Raw genomic sequence first — 26,100 nt, 5'->3', positions numbered from 1 at the left:
TCTTATCTGTTTCTCCCAGCTGGACAATGAGCAACTCTGAGGGCAGGAGAGTCTCTACAACTCTGAACACTGTACTTGGCACTACATACACACACACATTCATACATGACACACAGATATGTTTGAAAAGTAATTCACCAGCATCATTATCCAGACATCTAATTGGCAGTTAAAGACAGCTAGAATCTCTAAGGTTCCTTTCTTAGTAGCCAGGGTAGTAAATATCAAGTCTGATCTATTTATGTTTTCTTACCAGATTCCTTTTTGAAACTACTTCACTGGGCTTTCTACAAAATCCTTGTATTTGACTATAAGACTTTCTATATCTCTTTATAATTTTTGTTCCTTTCTAATTTTTGTCCCTTTATGGGATAAATTTATTATCCTTATTCTTTGCTATGATTGCTTCTACCATTTCTCCTTCAGATTTTACAAAGGGAGTCTGTACAATATTCTGTCTCTGTGATTGTGCCACATACTTGTTACCTTATATCTGGTTAAAGGGTGTATCCACAGAGCTAATAAGATAAAAATAATGGAACACATTCCAGGATTTCCTACAGAGTGCAATCCTACCCTAAATGGAAAGAAATGAGTACTTTTTTAAGGACAACATGTTTAATTTAAAAAATTCAGTGCCTGTTTGTCTTTCAATTAAATATAAGGAACCAAGAAAATCTGCCTTTGATCATATCTTTTTAATCAAGGATGTCCAATCTTTTGGCTTCCCTGGGTCACACTAGAAGAAAAATTGTCTTGGGCCACACATAAAATATACTAACAATAGCTGATGAGCTTTAAAAAAATTGCAAAAAAAAAAAAATCATGTTTTAAGAAAGTTTATGAATTTGTGTTGAGCTGCATTCAAAGCCATTCTGACCCACATGCAGCCCATAGGCCATGGGTTGGACAAGCTTGTCTTAATTAATGAACTGGAGGTCACTGGACAGTGATCATGTACTATCTTCTCTTTCCAAAAATGTTTTCTCTGAATCAGTGAATATTTTGTAATACTTCTATTTCCTGTTTAAATCCTAATGATATTTTCTTGAGTAAACTTTGTTGAAAACAGTACTCTGATAATGAGATAATGAGGCATGAGACAATGAGGCAAGGCAAAAGAGTGTGAGAAGAATTACTGTGCAAAGAATTGTTAATAGTTGGGGAAGGAGACTACCCCCTGGAGCTGAGCCACTGTTTGAGCTTCCTCCATAGCCGTAACCTCACAGTAGGGAGGGCCCACCCATATAAACTGTGGCAGTCTTATGACATTTCTCCAATTTGCAGTCATATATAGAATAATTGACATAGCTCCATCTCATATATATCTTTTCTAGGCCACACAAAGTACCATCTTTTACTTGCCCAATATCAACTGTATCCCTTCCAAAGTAATAGTTCCCCAACATCTGGGACCATTAACTGATTTTTAAATCATAGCATGATGTTGTTTTACATTGGAAATTGTTTATATATTTTCACAGTGGACTCTCACATGAATTATTTGAAGAAGGGCATCTTTTGTATATTAAACCTTCCATGCCACAGGAACTGAAATGATCTCCTTGTATATTAATTTTTTATAACAGCTCAGAGAGGCACTCACTCCTTGCTGTCTGGCCAAAAATATATCTACATTTTTTATTGTGACTGTTGCATATTTTGTGATAGGAGTAGACACTGTAGACCACAAAGTGTCCTATCTGATACATAAGGATCCTCAGGGCACCACCTTGCACTTTCATAGCACCGTTCAAGAAGGTCACACGCACTGATGTGTGCTCTACACAGCTTTCCCAGAGAAGTAAATTTACATTTCACACCACAAGGCCCAAAAATCACAATCTGCCCAAGATTTTAATTTACAATTAGAGTCATGGCAAGGATCCTTTCTGCATTGAAGTTCTGACTCATAGTCATACCCTTCTTCACCTTCCAGTATCTTGGTACCACATTGTTCCAGTGGGTTAACATTTCAAGAAGACAGTGTGTTTATCAGACTCCTCTGTGGTTCATGAGGTTAACCACAATGCCGAAAATGCTGGTATTTGTATTATAGGCATTCATGATGCAATGCTTTTTCCTGCATAAGCAGAATTCCTCAGTGTGAGACATACCAAAATTATGGCCCAGTGGGTGAGCAGTGGCTACTGCAAAATGAAAGAAATCTCTCTTTATACAAACTACTGACCCAAAATGAGGGGAGCATATTCCTGAATCCAAGCCAATCCAAAGATTAAAAATTATTGCCCACAGAGAGTCCAAGAATCACATGGCAAATGAGGATAAAGGTGAACACTGCTGTATTCACTGAAACTGTCAAGAAGTTGATTTGTGTCTTGTTCAACATTGATAAGATTCTCATTTCCAAATCTCGGTCTCAAAGAAACCTGAAGGCCTAACTGTATTGAAGTAGAATCTACTAAATTGATCACATTTATCTTCTGTTGACTTTGAGTAGTTGAAACTGTAGTTACCCACCACTACAACTCCACAAAGGGCCAGCAGTGAGTCCACCAGCCAACAGAATGTTGTGGTGGTTTTGAATTCTCTATCTCAAACCGCAGCTTCTGATACTCTACACAGTTGTCCCTTGGTGTACCACAGAGATTGGTTCCTGAACTCCAACGTATACCTAAATCCATGCATACTTCAGTCCTGTAGTTAACCCTGCAGAACCTGTGTATATGAAAAGTCGGTTTTCCATATATGTGGGTTTCACATTCTGTGAATACTGTATTTTCTGCATCTGCGTTTGCGGAGGGCCGACTGTATTTATTGAAAAAATCGCGCATGAGTGGGGCTGCACATTTCAGACTCACGTTGTTCAAAGCTCAGCTGTATTTCCTCTTTTGTTAAGCCACATTTCAAGGCGACAATTGAATCCTATCTTATCTGGTGTTCGTATGTGGTAAAATGCCTTATGGGCTTGGTTTTGTAAGTTTGCTTGGTTATCTGTATCTGTACATCCCTCCAAAGTTTTCCAAAGGGGTACTGAGGACTCCCAGAGACTCGGGGCTGGGGGCTCCATATAACCATGATAGCAGCAGTCATCTTGGACAAAGGGCTGATCCTCGTGGGGAGCGCACTGCTCCATGCAGGTGAACACTAGGAGGTGCCTGGAAAGGAAGGGCCTCTTAGGCCCTAAACAAATGACGTAGTATGGCGCCGCAGGTGCAGGCCGTTAAGACAGCCCTCAGACTTGTTGAAGGCCCCACTTCGCAGGGGGAAATTCTGGGGAATTACCACTTGGGCAGGGCAGAGCGCCAGTAGGGCCTGGTTTGTGAGCCGCTGGCAGGGGCCAGGAGGATCACCCGAACAGCAGGAGAGCGTCCTGCTGCAGGCTTCCGGCTGCACCTGTTTCAGGCAGCTGCCTTCTGGAAAGACTTGGTTGGTGACCGCTAGGAAAGTGGGGTTGGAGATGAGTCGGAAAATGCTCTTCGGAGGAGGGAGCCCTGCCTCCTGGGTTTGTTGGCCGCCACCCTATCCAGGGAGAGGTTTCTCGTCCTTAGTCTGTTAAAAGGAACTGTCGCAGGTAAGGCTGGGATTCTAGGGATAGGAAGCTGGCAGGAGAGAGGTTTAACGGAAAAAGTAGATGGTGAAAACAAGAGGGGATTGAACCAGAAACTAAGTGGTTTGGAAGGGAGACGTAAGAGGGTGCAGAGGGATGAGTAGAGACAGCAGAAAAAGTTGCACTGGGGTGATGGAAATTAAAGTAAATTCAGAAGAGAAAAACTTAGGGAATCTTGGCCACACTGTAAGAGGCTATGGAAAATTAGAGCAAAGGCACCCCTTAATGTCTGTCGTGAAAAAAAGAAGGTAAAACTAAATTTTAGGTTTGCTAAATCTAGCTGCTGGCTGTCCCTAAAAGGGATTTAATGCAAGAGTTTCCCAAAAAAGACTAAGAGGGTGTTGGTATATTTTTACCAAATTCCTGCAGTAAATAGTGTATGTGTTATAGAAAATTCTCTAAACAGTGTGATTTTTCACCTTTTTTAAAATTACAGTTAAAATTGTATGTATTTAAGGTATACAACTTGATGATTTGATATACACTTGCTTTGTGAAGTAATCACCACAATCAAGCTAATTAATGTATCGTCATCTCACACAGTTATCATTTTATTTCTTTTCTTTTTTTGTGGTGAGAACACATAAGATCTATGCACTTAGTACATTTCAAGTCTAAAATACAGTACTGTTAACGATAGTCACATTGTTTGTTGTACATTGGATTTCCAGAACGTATTCACTTTCATTACTGAAACTGAGGCAGGAAAGTAGAGTCTGGAGGCTGGGAACATAAGGGCAATTCATACTTCAGCTATAACAGGAAAATATTCTCTCCATAGAGCGTATGTCGTAAATGACTTTGTAACTTTACTTCATCCACTCCATTTACATAGGGCATACCCAAAGCAACCAGTGGAATACTCTAGGGGGTATTTAAACTCCTAAAAATTCTGTCATGGGGCCTTTGAGCCCCCAAGCTCGGGCCCTCTGCCACACTGTGGAGTGTACTTTCATTTTCAATAAATCCCTTTATTCCTTCCTTGCTCTGTTTGTACGTTTTTTCAAATTTGTTCAAGATGCCAAGAACCTGGACACCCTCAACTGTTAACAAACTTTGTACTCCATGACAAATGTCTTCCCATTTCCTCCTACCCCTAGCTCCTAGCAGCCACTATTCTATTCTCTGCTTCTGTGAGTCTGTTTTAGATTCCACTTGTAAGAGATCAAGCAGTATTCGTTTTTCTGCATCTGGCTTTTTTCATTTAGCATGATGTCCTCCAGGTTTATCTATGTTGTTGTAAATGGCGGGATTTTCTTCTTTGTTAAGGCTGAATAATATTCCCGTGTGTGTGTGTGTGTGTGTGTGTGTGTGTGTGTGTATCACAATTTATCCATTCATCTGTCGACATTTAGATTGTTTCCATATCTTAGCTATTGTGAATAATGCTGCAGTGAACATGAGAGTGCAGTTATCTCTTTGAGATCCTGATTTCAGTTCCTTTGGATATATATTTATAAGTGGAGTTGTTAATTGTTCTAGTTAGTAGATAGTTCTATTTTTAATTTTTAAGGAATCTCCATACTCTTTTCCATAATGGCTATGCCAATTTACATTCCCACCAACAGCGTACAAGGGCTCCATTTCTCCACATTCACACCAACACTTGTTATCTTTTATTTTCCTGATAGCAGCCATTCTAAAAGGTATTTTATTTTATTTGTGGCTATTGTAAATGGGATTACTTTTTTATTTCATTTTCAGATTGTTCACTGTTAGCATATAGAAATGCTACCAATTTTTGTACCCTGCAATTTTACTAAATTTATCAGTTCTAATAGTTTTTTGGTGGAGTCTTTAGGTTTTCCGAATATAAGACAATATCATCAGTGAACAGTAATCATTTGACTTCTCCCTTTCCAGTTCGGATGCCCTTTACTTCTTTCTCTTGTCTGATAGCTCTAGCTAGGACTTCCAATACAATGTTGAATAACAGTGCTGACAGTGGGCATCCTTGTCGTTTTCCAGACCTTCAAGGAAAGGCTTTTAGTTTTTCCCCATTCATGATGCTAGCTATGGGTCTGTCATGTATGGTTTTTATTATGTTGAGGTATGTTCCTTCTATACCAGTTTCTTTTTTTATCCTGAAGGGATGTTGAATTTCATCAAATGCCTTTTCAACATCAGTTGAAATGATCACATGGTGTTTGCCCTTCATTCTGTTGATATGATGTACCACATTAATTGATTTGCATATGTTGAACCATCCTTACATCCCTGTGATAAATCCTGCTTGGTCATGATGAATGATCTTTTTAATATGCTTTTGAATTTGGTTTGCTAGGTTTTTTTTTTTTAGGATTTTTGCATTAATATTGACTAGTGTTATTGACCTGTGATTCTCTTTTTCTTGATGTGTCTTTGGTTTTGGTATCTGGGTAATACTGGCCTTGTAGAATGAGTTTAGGAGTATCCCTTTCTCTACTTTTTGGAAATATTTGAGCAGGTTTGGTATTAGCTCTTTAAAGTTAGAGCAGAATTCAGCAATGAAGCCATCACATCCCAGATTTTTCTTTGCTGGGTGACTTTTCATTATGGCTTCTATCTCGTTATTTTTTATTGGTCTGTTCAGGCTTTGGGTTTCTTCATAGTTCAATCTTGTAGGTTGTATGTGTCTAGGAATTTATACATTTCTTCTAGATTTTCCAATTTATTGGCATATAGTTGCTCATAGTAGCGACTAATGATGCTTTGAATTTCTGTGACATCAGTTGTGATGTCTCCTTTTTCATCTCTGGTTTTATTGATTTGGGTCTTCTGTCTTTTTTCCTTAGTCTTGCTGAAGGTTTGTCAATTTTGCTTAACTTTTCAAAAAACCAGTTTTTTGTTTTTTGGGTTTTTTTTTTTTTTTGTATTCATTTCAATGTCTTGAAATGTTGATCTTTTGTATTTTCTTCATTTCAGTTTCATTTAACTTTGCTCTGATCTTTATTATTTTTTCTTTTACTAATTTGAGGTTTGGTTTGCTCTTGCTTTTCTAGTTCTTTAAGATGCATTGTTAGGTTGTTTATTTGAAGATTTTCCTTTTTTTGATGTAGGTGCTGTGAAAGGAAAGTATCTTGGACCCCCAAAATCACTAAGCTAAAGGGAAAATTCAAACCCAGATCTGCTCAGGGCAAACCTGCTTTCCATTCTATTCAAAGTCATCCCTCTGCTCACTAGATAGATGCATATTCTGATTGCCTCCTTTAGAAAGGCTTATCAGAAACTCAAAAGAATGCAACCATTTGTCTCTCACCTATCTGTGACCTGGAAGTCCCCTCTTTGCTTTGAGTTGTCCCCGCCTTTCTGGATGGAATCAATGTACTTCTTACATATATTGATTGATGTCTCGTGTCTCCCTAAAATGTATAAAACCAAGCTGTGCCCCGAACAACTTGGGCACATGTCATCAGGACTTCCTGACACTGTGTCATGGGTGCACATCCTCAAACTTGAGAAAATAAACTTTCTAAATTAACTGAGACCTGTCTCAAATTTTGGGAGTTCACAGTGGTTATACCTGTAAGGTTCTTTCTTAGTATGGCTTTTGCTGTGTCTCATAGGTTTTTTTATGTTGTGTTTCCATTACCATTTGCTTCACGAAATGTTTCAATTTTCTTCTTAATTTCTTCATTGATCCATTGGTCATTCAGGAGCTTATTGTTGAATTTCCACACGTTTCTACAGTTTCCAAAATTCCATTTATTATTGATTTCTAGTTGTGTTTCATTGTTGTCAGAGGAGATATTTGATGTTATTTCAGTTTTTTGAATGTTTTCAGACTTGTTTTGTGGTCTTGTCCTTGAAAATGATCCATATGCTGAGGCAAAGAAGGTATATTCTGTAGCCATTAGATGAAATGTTCTGTAAATATCTTATGGGTCCATTTGTTCCATACTGCAGATTAAGTCTGACATTTCTTTGTTTATTTTCTGCCTGGGAGATCTATCCAATGCTGAAAGTGGGGTGTTGAGGTCTCCAGCTATTGTTGTATTGGAGTCTCTCCCTTGCTTTAGCTCTAATAATATTCGCTTTATATATCTGGATGCTGCAGTGTTAGGTACATATATATTTACAATTGTCATATCCTCTTGATGAATTGACCCCTTTATCATTATATAATGACCTTCTTTGTCTCTTCTTTTTTTCTTGAAATCTATTTTGTCTGATATATGTATAGTGACTCTTGCTCTTTTTCGGTTTCCATTGGCATTGGATATCTTTTCCCATTCCTTTATTTTCAGTCTCTCTGTGTCTTTATAGGTGAAGTACATTTCTTGTAGGCAACAGATTATTGATGCTCCCTCTTTGGGCAGGTGTCAGGTGAGCACAGCCTGGTTCTGCTTTCTGCTGTGACGGCAAAGCACTGAGTTCAATGCAAAACCTCACAATCTCTGCACTGCCCCTCTCCCAATTGCACAGATTCTCTGTGCCAGGTGGGATAGGGGAGAGGTCATGTCAACAATTCAAGACTGTCTTTCCTACCCTCTTCAGCAATAAGAAGTCAAAACTGGGCTCTGTGAATGCTAACCTGATTTTTGGTTCCTATGAAGGTGCTGCCTTTCTGTAGATAGTTGTCAAACTTGGTGTTTCTTCAGTGGGGATGATTGGTGGAGTTTTCTATTCAGCCGTGTTTTTCTACCCAAAAATCTTTTCATTGTATCTTTAAAGGTATTTTTCTCATGTTGCTGAAATTTTCAAATTTATTGCCATAAAGTTGTTCCTTAGTACCTTCTCATTGTTTTGAAAATGTGTATAGGAATTAATACCTACAATTTGTGTTTTCCCTATTAATATTGATCAATATTGCTAGATATTCATAAATTTTATTATTCCTTTCAAGAACCAGCTTTTGTCTTTGATTTTTAAATTTTTAAAAAACATTTTAAACATCTATTAATGTTGAAAATTTATTTTTAATTGATACATAATGATTATACATATTTATGGGATATAGTGTGATGTTTGATATATGTTTATAGTGTATAATAATGAAATTAGTATAATTAGCATATCTATCACCTTAGACATTTATCATTTCTTTGCGATGAGAATATTCAATATTTCTAGCTATTTTGAAATACACAATATATTATTGTTAACCCTACTGTATAATGAATTATTTTGTACTTTCATTCTTAGTTTTTATTTTATTCTGTTAAAGGTTTAATTAGGTATTTTTCTCTGTTATTTTAAAAAATCACTTTTTATATAAAATATTTTCAGTCTTTCTCCTTTCTCATATATGGGCTGAAAGCCAGAAATTTCCATGTAAGCATTGCTTTAGCTGCATCCTACAAGTTTAATATGTAGTATTTTCCTTACTAGTTGTAAATTTGCTATTATGCATTTTGAACATATTTGGACCGTGGTCATTTAGAAGGATGTTCTTTAATTTTGAGGCATATAATTATTTTCTAGCTGTAAGAGTTAAAAAAAGAGGAAAGAAACATGAACTGTGGCTCAACAGTCAAAGACAAGTTTATTTTGGAGAATAAACCTGACAGGGGCTTCTGGCCGATTTTGGTCAGGAGTGCTCTCTCTTATAGATTAAGGGTTTTTATTGGTTTTAGGATGAGAGAGCTTATCACAGGCTTGGACTGTTTCTGTGTTGGGGAGAAGTTTCTGGCGGGGTTGGAATGTCTGTGGTTGGAAGGGAGGTTATTTGGGGCTTACATCTCTCTGGCTCGAGGGGAAGTTACCTCGGGGCTGGCATGTCTCTGGTTGGGGAGGGGTTTATCTTATGGTTGGAATGTTTCTGGTTGGAGATGTGATTTGTGGTTTATGATCATGCTGACTTTAGCCATTAGGCTGATGCCCTTTGGATTTAGGCAGTTTTTTATCAAGGTGAACCTTAAAATGGCAGTGCTTATCCAAGATGGTGATGCTCCTGCTCTGTCAATTCAGACCCTATAGTTATAAAAAGGATGAGGGGTGACGTGTTCTTTCTGGCTACTTCCTGTGGACAAGGGGTTGGAGAGTTTTCTGGTCTCAGAGTGATTGTAGGAGTAATGCCATCTCTAGATGTTTTTGAGTAGTTGTCTGTGAAATGGCCATGATTCTGTCAGTTAAAAATCTTTGAAAAAGGTTTAGTAGGCAGGGTAAGAACATTAGTCCTAGGCATATTATTAGGAGAGGGCCCAGGAATGGGATGATCCATGCTATTATTTTGTTCCCAAACCAAGAATCTATTTGGTTGTTTTGGTATTCCTTTAGCTTTTTAGCCCTTTCTTTAAATTATATAGCAGTGTTTCTTACTAGGCCTGACTGGTTGAGATAGAAACATTCCTCACCCAATAAGAGGCAGAGATGCATGTTTGGAAAGGCCCATGTGTTATTTTCTATTAGTAATTGTTATTCCTGCTGTGAGGATAATAATTTAGCAAAATGCTACAGTAATTGAGATTCTGTCTGCTATTCTACCCTAAGGGTGCTACAGTATATAGTCCTACTGCAAATAATAGAGTGGGTAAAGCTTTCCCCACAGGGTAGCATAGTAAATAATTTCTATTAAAAAGTTTTAATATTTGGCTTAAAAAGAGAGGTAGGAATGACAAGACGTATTTGGTGAGGAAGGGGGTATTGGAATGTAATTTAAACAGTAGAAAATAATAAAAATTGAAGAACATTAGGCAACACTAGAATTTAGCAACAGGTATGCAATAGTTTTTAAAACATAATTTTCTTTAGTTTCCCATTTTTAATAAAAGACAAATCATAGTAGTACTAATTTGTTTTATTATACTTTGTTTAATTATTTGCATACAGTGCAGCAAGAATAATTATTTGTTACATAGGCCATTTTTTTTTTAGATGGAGTATTGCTCTGTCCCTTAGGTTGGAGTGCAGTGGTATGATCTTGGCTCACTGCAACCTCCACCTCCTGGGTTCAAGCGATTCTCCTGCCTCAGCCTCCCGAGTAGCTGGGATTACAAGCATCTGCTATGATGATGTCTGGCTAAGTTTTGTATTTTTAGTAGAGACAGGGTTTCACCATATTGGCCAGGCTGGTCTTGAACTCCTGACCTCAGGTGATCTGCCTGCCTTGGCCTCCCAAAGTGCTGGGATTACAGGCGTGAGCCACCATGCCTGGACATAGGCCTTTTAAATTGGCTTTGATGGAACTTTGTTCCATAGATGGAATCTGAGATAAGACCATTTTAAAGCCAAGCCCAGCCATGGATTTGTACCATCGAATACTACCTATGTATTTGTGAATTCCTCTCCTCTTGAGGTTCCATGATAACTTGGGGTTCCTGACCTGTCAGAAAGTGACATTCTTTACTTATCACAGGTCAGAAACCCTGTACAGGGACTGTGTACACAAAATATGAGGCCAGTTTCCCAAGGGCTTTATTAGCTTCATAAATCAAGTTTGATTCCTTAAAGGAAAGCACACCATTCCAGTCAAAGTCTTGGTAAAAATAACCAGTTTTTCCAATTGTATCCTCTTATAAAAGAAAACAGATTCTTATTGAACTTATGCAAATAACTATATTGCCATAACTTAAGAATACTCACAGATAGTTTCCAAATTCTGGAGAAAATCAGGTAGAGAGAAACAAGTATGCTCTAAATTTTGTTCATGGGAGTATACTAAATTTTTCAAAGCTGTCAGTAGCACAAAAGAAAAGTTTATTTGACTTTGAAAAACAAAACAAGGGATTAGCAATATTTTAAACAAAACATCAGAAAGATCACTCTAGTCTCCCTATTAGTTCAGTTCATGCAGTTAATTCCTGTCCTACTTTTTATCAAAATCTTTCATTCAAGGGCACCTGTTAGAGCTTTATAGCAGTTATAAAACCACCTTTAGAAGGTGGTTTTATATAAACAAGACAAGAATTGTTTATGGATGACAAAAAGTTTTAGGGTAGCCAAGGTTGAAGACACAATTGACAGGGATATCTGTTATCTTTGTGGCACACAATAATTTTAACATAACAATTATAATTATTACTGATAATGTACAGTAAGATATCAGAATTATAGGAGTCTCACATAACTTTGGAACACATACCAATAACATATTTATACAAATATAGCCCAAAGAAAACCAAACACCATTTTATATTTGACAATGCTTCCGGTATGCTTTTATACCAAATAAGCCAAGTTTTACCTTTGTATTAGTATGCTATTAATGTTAAACTCGATTTTTAATAAAACCTTGTAGACACATGTACCTCATTTTAATGTTTGACCATAAGGTAAGATTTTTATAGACCTTTTTTTAACTCTATAATTTTTGTAAAAGAGCAGGTTAGTGTTTTCAGAAAACCCATTGTGCTTTTAATGCTCAATTTACAGAATTTTCTTCACAATTAACCTTTCAAAACTTGCTTAACCCTTCATTTTTATTTTATTCAACTTAAAACAATTCTTTAACCTTTTAATCTAGGTAAAAATGTGTCCTAGATCTTACCTAGTTGCAAACCATGGAAGTGTACAGCTAAGGGTATTAGTGGCATTTTATAAAGCATTCAGGAGGCCTAATCACTTTTAAATTGTACATTTCTTGCATAAATTTCCTTTTATAAAATTTTTCATGACCTTCACAGACTAATCTCTAACATGCCTTGACTTTCTGACTTGTTGTAAACATTCCTATCTTTAAACAACCAGTTAATTTACTTTAGGACAGGAATTTACCATATGAGATTATTTTTTGCCTGGGCGTGATGGCACACACCTGTAATCCCAGCACTTTGGGAGGCTGAGGTGGGTGGATCACGAAGTCAAGAGATCGAGACCATCCTGGCCAATATGACAAAATCCCGTCTCTACTAAAAACACACAAATTAGTTGGGCGTGGTGGCACGTACCTATAGTCCCAGCTACTTGGCAGACTGAGGCAGGAGAATCACTTGAATCCAGGAGGCGGAGGTTACAGTGAGCTGAGATCGTGCCACTGCACTCCAATCTGGTGACAGAGCAAGTCTACAAAAAAAAAAAAAAAAAAAAAAAGAGCAGGGCTAGGAAAACAGTTTCCAGGGCCTAATAAACAAGTATAGCTGGAAGACAAAGATGATTTTGAGAGGTACTTATTCACCTCTAATTCCAGGGGTTCTGTAAGGAAAACAGATTTTTCCTGAAACAGGATTTTTGGTGCCTTTTCTGTTTTCCCAATGAGTCCCAGGGCACCAGAAGTCATTTTAGTGTTCTTCATACATGCACCAAGAGTGGGAAGACAAAGTGGAAAAAAATATTTCAGTTAACTGGGAAAATACCTTTTCCAAGAAAACAAGATTTATGAAGAGAAAAACATAAAGGCCTTTTGAGTATACTTAGCTTGGATATTAATTAAGCTGAGTGGCCTTTTTCATCAGAGTGAGAGTGGAGGTTAGAATTATATAAATATCATGCCAAGTTAAATTAAAGGATTGGGTTATGTGTCAGGAATTCCCTGTGATAATGAGGGGGATTTTCAGAGAAAGATCCCAGATGCTGTTTGATCTGTGACAAATCAGACATGGAAAAAGGCATATGAACACGAGCAGTGCCTTCAATCCCAGCCACTTCTCAGAAAGGGAGAATAGCACAGGTGGTTTTTGAATGGGTAGCAGATGGAGGAGGAGAAGTGGGATTTGGGGCTGAAGGCTTGGGGTCAGGGCAGGACACCAGGGCAGAGAGTTCAGATGGGCGAGGAGCATCATGATGCAGGGGGATGAGAATACAGAGGGAGTTCATCTGCAGGGTCAAAAGGGGTTTTGGAGGAAGCAGTTTTGAAGGAAGAAGTTTGGGAGGAAGGAGAGACCCAGGGAGGGTTTTCATTAAGAAAATGGATTTCTTGAGGAGTACAAGCTTGACACAGGGGGAGTTGGGATCTAAGGTAGAAGAAAGCCTGAATATAGAGAACCTCTTGCCATTTACTGTTCCTGGTTATAAAGTTATCAAAGTCCCTGAGAATTTGAAAGTCAAAGGTGCCATTTTCGGGCCATCAGCTGTCATTATCTAATTTGTATTGGGTCCAGGCCGTGTTGCAATAAAAAACTAAATGCATACATCAAGTTTGGCAAGGTTGTGAAGGAGACAGCCCAGAGGAGAGGACGTAGGAATGTGGGCTTGTTTGGCACACATGTGGACTGGCAAGAAGAAGCCAAGGGTGTCTGTTTTCCAGTTGTCTCCAGACAAAAGACAGAAACCTGGAATCCTCTTTCTAAAGAGGACGTCAAGCTAAGAAGAAACTGGGCATACTCAAGATTTCTTCTAGCTTAGTCCCACTGGTCCTCCAAGGACTGGGACAGCAGACCTAACTTTCCCCAGGTACTGTAAGAATGCCAGGGGAGGGCAGATCTTACCAGTTGGGTGAATTAGTGTCTGATATTGGATGTTCTGGTTTGAATCAGCAAGGGCCTCTTGGACTGGAGCCATACAAGAAAGAGAGTGAAGGGAAGATGAGAGAGGAGGAGAGGAGAAAGTGAAATACCCATTATGGGTAGTCAGAGGTGGATTCCTGAGACCTGAAGGTTTTGAGGGCTCACTGGAGAGTAGCCCCAACCTGAACCCTCACAGTCCCCTTCAGGTTAGTTGTCCTCCTCATGCAAATTGCTCGAAAAGTGAAGTGAGAGACAAGACGAGGTAGGTGGCAAGAGACTCTCAGGATCCAGCAGGGTGAGCAGCTGCTATCCACTGCTTCTTGGGTTGCAAGACAGCCTGTATCGCCAACACCCATCCTGGGTTTTGGCACCAAATGTAAGAAGTAAAGAAAGAGGAAAGAAACATGAAAAGTGACTCAACAGTCAAAGATAGGTTTATTTTGGAGAATAGACCTGAGAGGGGCTTCTGGTCGATTTTGGTCAGGAGTGCTTGCTCCTATGGACTGAGAGTTTTTATTGGTTTTAGGGTGAGAGAGTTTATCACAGGCTTGGAATGTTTCTGTGTTAGAGAGAAATTTATGGCAGGGTTGGAATGTCTGTGGTTGGAGGGGAGGTTGTCTTGGAACTGACATCTCTCTGGCTGGAGGGGAGGTTATCTCGGGGCTGGCATGTCTCCAGTTGGGGAGGGGTTTATATTATGGTTGGAATGTTTCTGGTTGGAGATGTGATTTGTGGTTTATGGTCATGCTGACCTTAGCCATTAGGCTGATGCCCTTTGGATTTAGGCAGTTTTTTATCAAGGTGAACCTTAAAATGGTGATGCTTGTACAAGACGACGATGCTTCTGCTCTGTCAATAGCTCTTTGTATTTATATAGTTTTCTTTTTAAATTCCATAGTCATTAAGGGACATACACTGTGCAATTTTTTTTTTTTTTTTTTTTTTTTTCCGAGATGGAGTTTTGCTCTATTGCCCAGGCTGGAATGCAATGGTGTGATCTAGGCTCACTGCAACCTCTGCCTCCCAGGTTCAAGCAATTCTCCTGCCTCAGCCTCCTGAGTAGCTGGGATTACAGGTGCCCACCACCATGCCTGGCTAATTTTTTGTATTTTTAATAGAGTCAAGGTTTCACCATGTTGGTCAGGCTGGTCTCCACTCCTGACCTCGGGTGATCCGCCTGCCTCAGCCTCTCAAAGTGCTACGATTACAGGTGTGAGCCACCATGCCTGGCCAATTCTTATTTTTAGGATGTGCTGATACTTCTATCATGCCCATGGATATTATGTATTTTGGTATATGTCCCATGCACATTTGAACTTCATAACTGTGCTGCAATTGTTGGGTGTTTTACATGTGTACATTAGATTAATTTGATTAACATTTCTTAAGCTTTGTATTTCCTTACTAATTATTTTTTAAATTGTTCTATCAGTTACTGAATGTTCTATCATATAACTGAATGAAGCATGTTATACCAACAAGTAGACTTTGAAGTTTTCTATTTATCCTTTTATATCTCTTACAATTTCCTTTATATATTTTGAAGCTATTTAGTTAAATACAAATTCCTGTTGAATTTCATTCTATGAAGTCTATCCTCTTTATTTTTGTTCCTGCTTCATTTCTGTTATTAATATGGTTTCTTTGGCTAATATGAATTAGTAAAATGTTGCAAATATTTTGGAGTAGAAGTTATTTCCTTCCAATTCTGATTTGAAACTTTTTGCTCTTGAGCATGTTGAGATCTGATTCTTGTTTGCTTCTAGAGCCAATAAAGGGTGGTAGGAGTATGTCTTGAGGAGTCTAGGCATCCCTTTTCAGGATAAGTTCCCCAGCTGAGCTCATTATAAGGTCTCAAGCTTGAGGTGCATAGACTTCTCAGACAGGAGAGCTGTGCATTCTTTCTCAGGGGTATTTCTCAGGAGACTCAGGGGTATTTTGGAATGTTTAGATGTTCAAAGTCATCCAAATTCACCAGGAATTCTCTATTTCAAGTCTCAAGGTTTTCCCCCTTCCCAATCAGTTTCTTCCCTTTCCCTTGGCATATCTATGTATTCAACTTATATTGTGACTCTGCAAGCATTCCAATTAAATTTTGTTTTCAGTGAGCTTGGTTGTATGGCTAAAACAAAGGAGAGATTCTTTTAGGTCCACCATTATAAGCTCTGTTTGAACTGTGAATTTCAAGCCTTTGGCCTCATCATGTAAATTTACCAGTATAGTTAAATACAGCTATTTCACCTCTCAGTCTTTGAGGTGCTCATAGTAATGATCACAGCAGTCACTTCATCCCCTTACACACTTGTCAATAGGGCAGTTCACTGTAATCAACATTGAGTAGTAACTAATTGTGATGTCATTACATGCCATTCTCCATTGGATGGAAGTTCAGCAGTGTGTTTAAGACTAGGGTCATGCCCACATCAATTTCAGATTCCCATTTTATCTTTTTTTTTTGATATCACTATTAGTACCAAGTCTTGTGTCTGTCAATATCCTGTCCAGAAAAGAAAAACTCACCAAGGAAAATTAATATAGGGAAATTTTTAAAAGTTATTAGAGGACTGAAAAGATAAAAATGGAACACTGAAAGACACAGAGGTAAGATTTGCTAGAAGGAGCTACATTATTATTAACTATATGCATATTATTGTACAGCAGATCTCTAGAACTTTTTCATCTTGCATGACTGAAATTATATATCCATTGAATAGGAACTCCTCATTTCCCTAATCCCTCAGCACCTGGCAACTAACATTCTATTTTTTTCTTCTAAGAGTTTTACTACTTTAGATACCTCATAAGTGGAATCATTCTGTATTTGTCCTGTGACTGGCTTATTTCACTTAGTATAAAATTCTCAATGCTCATCCATGGTGTAGCAGCATATGACAGGATTTCCTTCTTTTAAATGACTGAATAATATGTACGTGTATACCACCACTTTGGGCCACGCATCTGTTGGGTAACATTTAGATTTTTTTCCCACCTTTTGGCTATTGTAAATAATGCTGCAGTGAACATGGGAATGCAAAGATATCTTCAAGAGCCTGATTTCGATAATTTGGATAAATACCTAGAAGTGGGATTACTGGATCGTATGATAGTTCTATTTTTAATTTTCTGAGGAACCTCTATATTGTTTTCCATAGCAGCTGTGCCATTTTACTTTCCTACCTCCAACATTGGAAGTCACATTATTTTTAAGCATGAGAATTTTATGTGATACATGAGAAGGCTTCTATAAGTATAAAATAAAATGTAAAAGAATTTAGGATAAGATTAATACATTTAAGTGTTTTGGTTTGTTTGTTTGTTGTTTTGAGACAGGGTCTCACTCTCTTGCCCAGACTAGAGTGCAGTAGCCCGATCTTGGCTCACTGCAACCTCCGCCTCCCAGGCTCAAGCGATTCTTCTGCCTCAGCCTCCTGAGAAGCTGGGACTACAGGTGCCCACTACCACGCCCGGCTAATTTTTTTATTTTTAGCAGAGACGGGGTTTCACCATCTTGGCCAGACTGGTCTCGAACTCCTGACCTCAGGTGATCCACCCGCCTTGGCCTCCCAAAGTTCTGGGATTACAGGCATGAGCCACCGTGCCCAGCCCGAATGTTATTTTTTCTAAGAGGGTTTTTTTTTTTTTTTTTTTTTTTTTTAATTTTAAGTTCTGAGATACATATGCAAAACGAGCAGGTTTGTTACATAGGTTTACATGTGCCATGGTGGTTTGCTGCACCTATCAACCCATCATCTAGGTTTGAAGACTCACATGCATTAGGTATTTTTCCTAATGCTCTCCCTCCCCTTGCCCCATCCCCCAACAAGCCCTGGTGTGATGTTCTCCCTGTGTCCATTTGTTCTCATTGTTTAACTCCCACTTATGATTGAGAACATGCATTGTTTGGTTTTCTGTTCCTGTGTTGGTTTGTGGAGAATAGTGGCTTCCAGCTTCATCCATGTCCCTGCAAAGCACATAAACTCATTCTTTTTTATGGCTGCATAGTATTCCATGGTATATATGTGCCACATTTTCTTTATCCAGTCTATTGTTGATGGGCATTTGGGTTGGTTCCAAGTCTTTGCTATTGAAAATAGTGTTGCAGTAAACATACGTGTGCATGTGTCTTTATGGTAGAATGGTTTATAATCCTTTGAGTATATACTCAGTAATGGGATTGCTGGGTTAAATGGTATTTCTGGTTCTAGATCCTTGAGGAATTGCCACTCTGTCTTTCACAATGGTTGAACTAATTTACACTCTCACTAACAGTGTAAAAGCATTCCTATTTCTCCATGTCCTCTCTAGCATCTGTTATTTCCTGACTTTTTAATAATTGCCATTCTAACTGGCATGAGATGGTATAAGAAGTCACATTTTAACATGAAATTTGGAGCATACAGAACATCCAAGCCAGAGGTGAGATCTCTTTGTGGTTTTGATTTGTATTTTCTCATGATTAGTGATGTTGAGCATCTTTTCATATGTTATAACATCATTCATAAATGGTGTTGGCCATATATATATTTTTGCATAAATGCCTATTCAGGTCATTTGCCCAACTTTTTATTTTGAAAAAACTTAGTTTCTTGCTTTTGAGTTTTATGGATATCTTATATATTTTGGACAGTAATCCCTTATCAGGTATCACATAGATGTTTGGCAAATACTTCTTCCATCATGTAGGCCACTGTGAATTTAGGGCCTTGGGCCTTGTTGTATAAAATGCCAATACAGTTAAGTATAGCTATCTCACCCCTCTGTCCTTGAGGTACTTAAAATTACAGCAGTCACTTGGTCACCCTGCACACTTGCATCAATAGAGAACTTAATCACAAGTAACATTGGGTGGTAATTTAAATAATTATGATGCCACTACATGCCTATCTATTTCCAATCTGTTGATTGTCTCCTTTGCTGTTAAGAAGCTTTTTAGTTTGAGGTAGTCTCACTTATTTTTGCTTTCGTTGCCTGTGCTTTTGGTGTCATACCCAAGAAATCATTGCAAAAACAAATGCTGTGAAGATTTCCTTGTGTGTGTTTTTTAAAGAAGTTTTATAGTCTCAGGTCTTATTTTTATGTTTTTATTCCATTTTGAATGATTTTTGTGTTGTATAAGGGTTCAGTTTCATTCTTTTGCATGTGGATATCCAGTTTTTCCAGTACTGCTTATGGAAGAGACTATATGGAAGAGACTATATTTCCCCCATTGTGTAGTTCTGGCACCTTTATCAAAGGTCATTTATTCATACATGTCTGGATTTACTTCTGGACTCTATATTCTATCTCTGTCTGTTTTTATGCCAGTACCATGCTGTTTTTATTACCGTATATTTATAATATATTTTGAAGTCAGATAGTATGAGGCTTCCAGCTTTATTCTTCTTTCTCAAGATTGTTTTGGCTATTTGGGGCCATTTATTCTTCTATATAAATTTTGAATTGTTTTTCTATTTCTGCTAATAATGCCATTGAGATTTTGTTAGGGATTCTATTGAATTTGTAGATTGCTTTGGATAGTATGGACATTTTAACAATATTAAGTCTTCTATGAATGAGATGTCTTTCCATTTATTTATGTCTTCTTTAATTTTTTTTCAGCAAGGTTTTGTGATTTCAAGTGTACATGTCTTTAATTTTTTAAAGTTAAGATTATTCCTAAGTATTTTATTCTTTCTGATGCTATTGTAAATAGAATTATTTTCTTATTTTTCAGATGATTTATTGTTAGTGTATAATTATGCAAGTGACTTTTGTGGTTGATTTTGTATCCTGCAACTTTGTTGAATTCATTTATTAGCTATAACAGGTTTTTTTTGTAGAATTTTTAGAGTCTTCTACAGATCAAGTCATCCGTGAACATAGATCATTTTACTTCTTCCTTTCTGATATGGACATTATAATTTCTTTTTCTTGTCTAATTTCTCTGGCTAGTACTTCCCATACTATATTGAATAGAAGTGAATAAAATGGATATTCTTGCCTTGTTTCAGATCTTAGAGGAAAAGATTTCAGTTTTTCACCATTGAGTACAATGTTAGCTGTGTACTTTCCATACATGCATGTATATTGTTGAGACAATTTTCTTGCATTCCTAGAATGTCAAGTATTTTTTTCAGAAAAGTGTGTTGGATTTTGTCAAATGCTTTTTCTGCATCTATTGAGATGATCATGTAATTTTTATCCTTCTGCCTGTGAATGTGATATATCACAATGATTGGTTTTTGAATGTTAAACTATCCTCGCATCATAGTAATTTCTTTTAGACCTTTTTATTTCTAAGTCATTAGTTATAACGTCTCCTTTTTCATTTCTGATTTTTGTTTTGTTTTTCATTTTCTCTTAGCTGCTCTAGTTAAAGGTTTGTCAATTTTGTTGATCTTTTCAAATACCAATTTGTATTGATTTTTTACTTGTTTATTCTCTATTTTGTTTATTACTGCTCCAATGTTTATGTCTTTCCTCTGTTGACTTTGAGCCTAGTTTGTTCTTCTTTCCCTCTAGTTTCTTTTTTTTTTTTTTTTTTTTTTTTTTTTTTTGGAGACAGAGTCTTGCTCTGTCGCCCAGGCTGGAGTGCAGTGGCCGGATCTCAGCTCACTGCAAGCTCCGCCTCCCGGGTTCCCGCCATTCTCCTGCCTCAGCCTCCCGAGTAGCTGGGACTACAGGCGCCCGCCACCTCGCCCGGCTAGTTTTTTGTATTTTAGTAGAGACGGGGTTTCACCGTGTTAGCCAGGATGGTCTCGATCTCCTGACCTCGTGATCCGCCCGTCTCGGCCTCCCAAAGTGCTGGGATTACAGGCTTGAGCCACCGCGCCCGGCCTCCCTCTAGTTTCTTAAGGTTTAATGTCAGGTTGTTTATTTGAGATCTTTCTCTCTCTCTCTCTCTCTCTCTTTTAAATGTCAGTATTTATCTCTGTAAACTTCTCTTTTAGGACTGCTTTACTGCATCCTATAAGTTTTGGTATGCTGTGTTTTCATTTTTGTGTCAAGATATTTGCTAGTTTCCCTCTTAGTTTCTTCTTTGACCCAATTGTTGGTGTTGTTTAATTTCCATCTGCCATCATGAACCACATAAGAATGTTTTGGGCAATGATGGATCGCATATATGACAGTGGTCTCATATTACAATGGAGCTGAAAAATTCCTACTGTCTAGTGACTTTGTAGCCATCTAATGTCATATCATAATGCATTACTCATGTGTTTGTGGTGATGCTGGTGTAAACCTATGCGTTACCAATCATGTAGAAGTATAGTACATGCAATTATGTATAGTATATAAAGTTGATAATGATGATAAAAGATTTCCTATACTGTACTTTTTATCATGATATTAGAGTATACTTCTACATATATATTTTTAAAGTTAACTAACTGTAAAACAGCCTCAGGCAGTTCATTCAGGAGGTATTCCAGAAGAAGGCATTGTGATCATAGGAGATGACAGCTCCATGTACGTTATTGCCCCTTCCAATGGGACAAGATATGGAGGGAGAAGACAGTGATTATTGATAATCTTGACCCTGTGAAGGCCTAGGCTAATGTTAGTGTTTGTGTCTTAGTTTTTAACAAAAATTTTTAAAGTAAGAAAAAATAAATAATTTTTAAAATAGAAAAAGCTTATAGAATAAGAATATAAAAATTTTTGTATTTTTAGTAGAGATGGGGTTTCACCATCTTGGCCAGGCTGGTCTCGAACTCCTGACCTCGTGATCCACCCACCTCGGCCTCCCAAAGTGCTGGGATTACAGGCGTGAGCCACCGCGCCTGGCCTAGGATGTAAAATTTTTGTACAGCTCTACAATGTTTTTATGTTTTAAGCTAAGTATTATTACAAAACAGTCAAGAAGCTAAAAATTTAAAAGTATATAAAGTAAAAAAGTTACAGTAAGCTAAGTTTAATTTATTATTAAAGAAATTTTAAAAAATAAATTTATTGTAGCCTAAGTGCACAGTATTTATAAAGTTTATAGTAGTGTACAGAATGTCCCAGGCCTTCACATTCACTCACTATTTACTTACTGACTTACCCAGAGAAACTCCCTGTTCTGCAAGCTCCATTCATGATGAGTGCCCTAAACAAGTGAACCATTTTTTATCTTTTATGCCATATGTTTACTGTTTCTATGTTTAAATGTGTTTATGTACATGAATACTTACCATTGTATTCCAGTTGCCTACAGTATTCAGTATAGTAGCATGCTGTACATGTTTGTAGCATAGGAACAATAGGCTATCCAATATAGCCCAGATGTATAGTAGGCTATACCATTCTAGGTTTGTAGAAGTACACTTTATGACGTTTGCACAATGACAAAACCACTTAACAACACATTTCTCAGAACTTGTCCCTATTGTTAAGTGATGAATGAGTGTATTTGTGAATTTTTCAGATTTAATTACATTATTGATAGCTAGTCTCATTCTGTTGTGCTCAGAAAGATGCTTGGGGTGATTTCAATGTTAAATTTGTTAAGACTTGTTTTTTTTTTTCTTTCATTCTTTATTATACTTTAAGTTCTAGGGTACACGTGCACAACGTGCAGGCTTGTTACATATGTATACATGTGTCATGTTGGTGTACTGCACCCATTAACTCATCATTTACATTAGGTATATCTCCTAATGCTATCCCTCACCACCCTGCCCCCACCCCATGACAGGCCCTGTGGTGTGATGTTCCTCTTCCTGTGTCCAAGTGTTCTCATTGTTCAATTCCCACCTATGAGTGGTTTCTCAGTAAACTAAGGCAAGGACTATCACAAGGACAAAAAGACTTGTTTTATGACCTAATATGTGAACTATGCTGGAGAATATCTTGTGTGCCCTTGAGAAGAATGTGTGTTCTGATGTGTTGGGTAGAATGTTCTGTGTGTGTCTGTTAGGTCCATATGGTCTATAGTGTGGTTCAAGTCAGTTTCTTAAATTGATTTTCTGTCTGGATGTTCTATCCATTATTGAAAATAGGGTATTGAAATATCTTACTGTTATTGTGTTGCTATCTATTTCTCCCTTAAATTATGTCAATGTTTGCTTCATATATTTGGGTTCTCCAATGTTGGGCACATATATTTCTAATTGTTATATCTTCCTGATAAATTGAACCCTTTTATCATTATATAGTCTTATCCTTTGTCTCTTGTAACAGTTTGTTTTGCTTTTAGATGAATATAAAATTATTTTTACCACAAACAAGATGTAGTCAAACGTGCCTTAGGAAGCTTCAGTCATTCTCTAACACAGATGTTCCAGGCGACTGCCCATTCTGTCAGACTCAAGGAGGCTCTCTCTTTTCATGTGGCCATCTATCAGCCTGTTTATAGTTTTCTCTTTTCTATAGCATCATCTACTGTGTCCTTGTCAAAACCTTTCCAGGTTTGGGTTTGTGTATTTTCCCAAACCTCTAATTTCTTGGACAATTTCTTTCATCATTGTCAGTCAAATCTGACATGGTCAGGTTATGTCCACTAAGCTCTGGAATGAGGAAACCCCTTTTTTTTTTTTTTTAAACACACCTTAAGAGAGGATGCTCCAATTCTGCCTGGACATATGGAACAGTTCAACCCCCATACATTAGGGGAAACCTATGTATCCAGTGATTAATATAATCATGAAAAGAATTAAAGTATCCTGTTATTAATACAATCATGATAAGAAAATGAAAAGGACTTTCTTAGAAGATGGACCTAATTGATCCTTATCTATTCACTTTTTGATCCATTTCCTCACAACCATGTCTAAAAAAGAAGATAGTAGATGGCAAAGATATACAATTATCTCCCAATTGTTGTTCCAACCCGCCTCACCACTGCGAGTGCATCATCATTCTGCGAGTGCTTTTAAATTGTATTGAACTTCACATTCAATTTTGTTTTATGCAGGTTTAACATAATTATATTAAGGATACTAAGCTTTCTTTAGCCAAAAATATGAACACTTTACATCATTAACAATATTTCTGCTATATTTTTCTACAAAATTGTAATTTAACTGGTGATGTGGTAGAACCACACACAAAAAAGCAGACCGCATACATAAATATTTCAAACACAGGATATGATGCTTATTCAGAAGTTTATAGAATATTAATGTTGCAAAGCAGAAGTTGAATTTAATCTGAACATTGAAGGATACTATAATGTGGTTCAAGAGTGAGGAAAGGTTTAGATTATTTAGATAAGGGTAGAGGATGAACAAAGTTCCTAAAGCAGAAGTGAGCATATGCTGTGTGTGGAGCTCATAGGATGGGGTTGAAGAGGCTGACCTGACACTTGCATGTTGGGGAGGGATGGAAAAAGAAAACTGGATAGAGGTGGTGGAGGCAGAGTCAATTGACTTTAAGAGCCACGTGGTGTGATCTGTAACTGAGAGGACATTGTTACTAAGCAGTGAGATCAATAACCTAATCCTCTGTGAGATCCACAGAGATTTGTTTACTTTCGCCATGTGAGATATCAGTTACATTTGTTTTTTGAGAGGGGCAATAGAGACCACTGATGACCGTGGCCATTGAAAGAACTATGGGCATAATTGTTCAGTTTGCTGGTAAGTGATTCTTGTCCATTAAAGAGAGAAAGTTCTAGTGGCAAGCTGGTAGCCATGGGAGTATGTGAGAATAAAGGAAGATAAATATTTTAAGGTTGTGTGTACTGGAGGTAAAGAGAAAGTAATGAAGCAAAAGTTGAGGATAAATCTGACAGTCAATCTTCAAGTAGGTAGGGCTATAGGATTCATAGTACAGATAGAGGGGCTATGAGCTGGAACTGGAGGAAGATACATCTTTCACTGAAATTGAATCCAAGATCCCAGGGAGAGATAAGAATGACTGTAGTTTCAGATAGGATTTTATTTTCAGCAAAGAAAGAGGGACAGAGTTTTTCTCTAAAGCTTTCATTTTCATTGCTTGGCTACTGCTCTTCCAGTGGATTTTGACTGTGACCACAATAAGAAATTTAGCTTAGTTTACATTGAGACTCAGTGAGCATGGGAGTATGCAGATACAAACACAGACACAGAAAATTAAATATAAACTTTCGTTACAGTGTGTGAAGCTCTTGGTAAGCATCTGTGTAAAACCCTCTGATATTTTCTACACAATTGTGTTTCCTTTGGTTGTGGCCCACTAAATTGATTTACAGTTTGTGACCTGAGTCTGAGAAACACGAAATTAGGCTGTCACTGTGAGTGAGGGGAGAGATCATAAGACAGGTGTTGATGCGTTTTAAATTGTTACTGGAATTAGAAGAAAGAGTTAATTACTGATGCAGAGGAAGATTCTCACAGTGGTTGAAATCCCAGTAATATTAGAGGAAAGGCCTTCAGAATACACCCGTTCACAAAATTAATGGGAAGGCAATGTTCCTTTAAGACTTGTCTTTGGAGTAATGCATTGATGACAAGGACTGGCCTATCACAGATTCTTTGGAATAAACTTTTGTATTATAACCTCATCATATTTCTGACTATACATAATACAGGTTTTATCTTCTCTACAAGGCTTTTTCTTTCATGATCCTCTCTCAGTTCACCCATTTCCATCTTAATATTCCAAACTCTATGACACATACCAAGAATATTATGAGGAGAGCTATGGAGAGGAAATCTAAATTGGGATTTCACCTGTATCAGATATACTTGCCCTAAGAGGTCTCATCCAGTGCTCCTGATTTCCTCTTGTGGCATCTGGTGGCCATCCATTAGTTCTGGACACCTACACGGAGGGATGCAGGTTTTCTTGACATCATAATGCTAAGGATGTTGCACATGTTCATTTGTGCTCTTAGAATATTGAGGCCGCCAGTATATGTTAACAACGTGTCTCCAAATTTGTTTTAATGTTTTGATTTCAAATATTGAGTAAATCATTAACAACATTTTTAAGTGAAAGTCAGGAACTGAGCAAAGTTAGCTTTTACTTGAGCCAAACTTTTTTTCAACAGTGATGAGGTTTTTAAGTCTACTCAAATTGTGGTCTTCTGAACATTACAATGAACAGACTCTAGGCTTAAGCTCCTCTGTGTAGGCTTTCTTTGGAATTGAGATTGAAATCAATCCAGGTAACTCATCAGCCATGTGAAAAATAGAATCAAATCTGTATTGACATGACCAGGAGGAGCCTCTTATGATAGAGATCATGATGCTAGTTGGCTGTGTGCCCTGCCCCAAAACAGCTGCCCCACTCCCTGTTACCCCATCACATGCCTTCCTTCCTTGGAATGCCCAGGGCTTTTCT

General features: G+C 37.6%; 1 protein-coding gene across 1 annotated transcript in view; it reads left to right on the top strand.

Annotated features, from left to right (window-relative positions):
• Window positions 1-26,100, top strand: part of MED6 (mediator complex subunit 6) — a 77,792-nt gene that overhangs the window by 38,520 nt on the left and 13,172 nt on the right. The gene's annotated exons all lie outside the window — the stretch shown is intronic.

This window comes from Macaca fascicularis, chromosome 7 (assembly GCF_037993035.2).
Source record: "Macaca fascicularis isolate 582-1 chromosome 7, T2T-MFA8v1.1".
NCBI lineage: Eukaryota > Metazoa > Chordata > Mammalia > Primates > Cercopithecidae > Macaca > Macaca fascicularis.
This window is presented reverse-complemented; position numbering and strand designations above follow the sequence as displayed.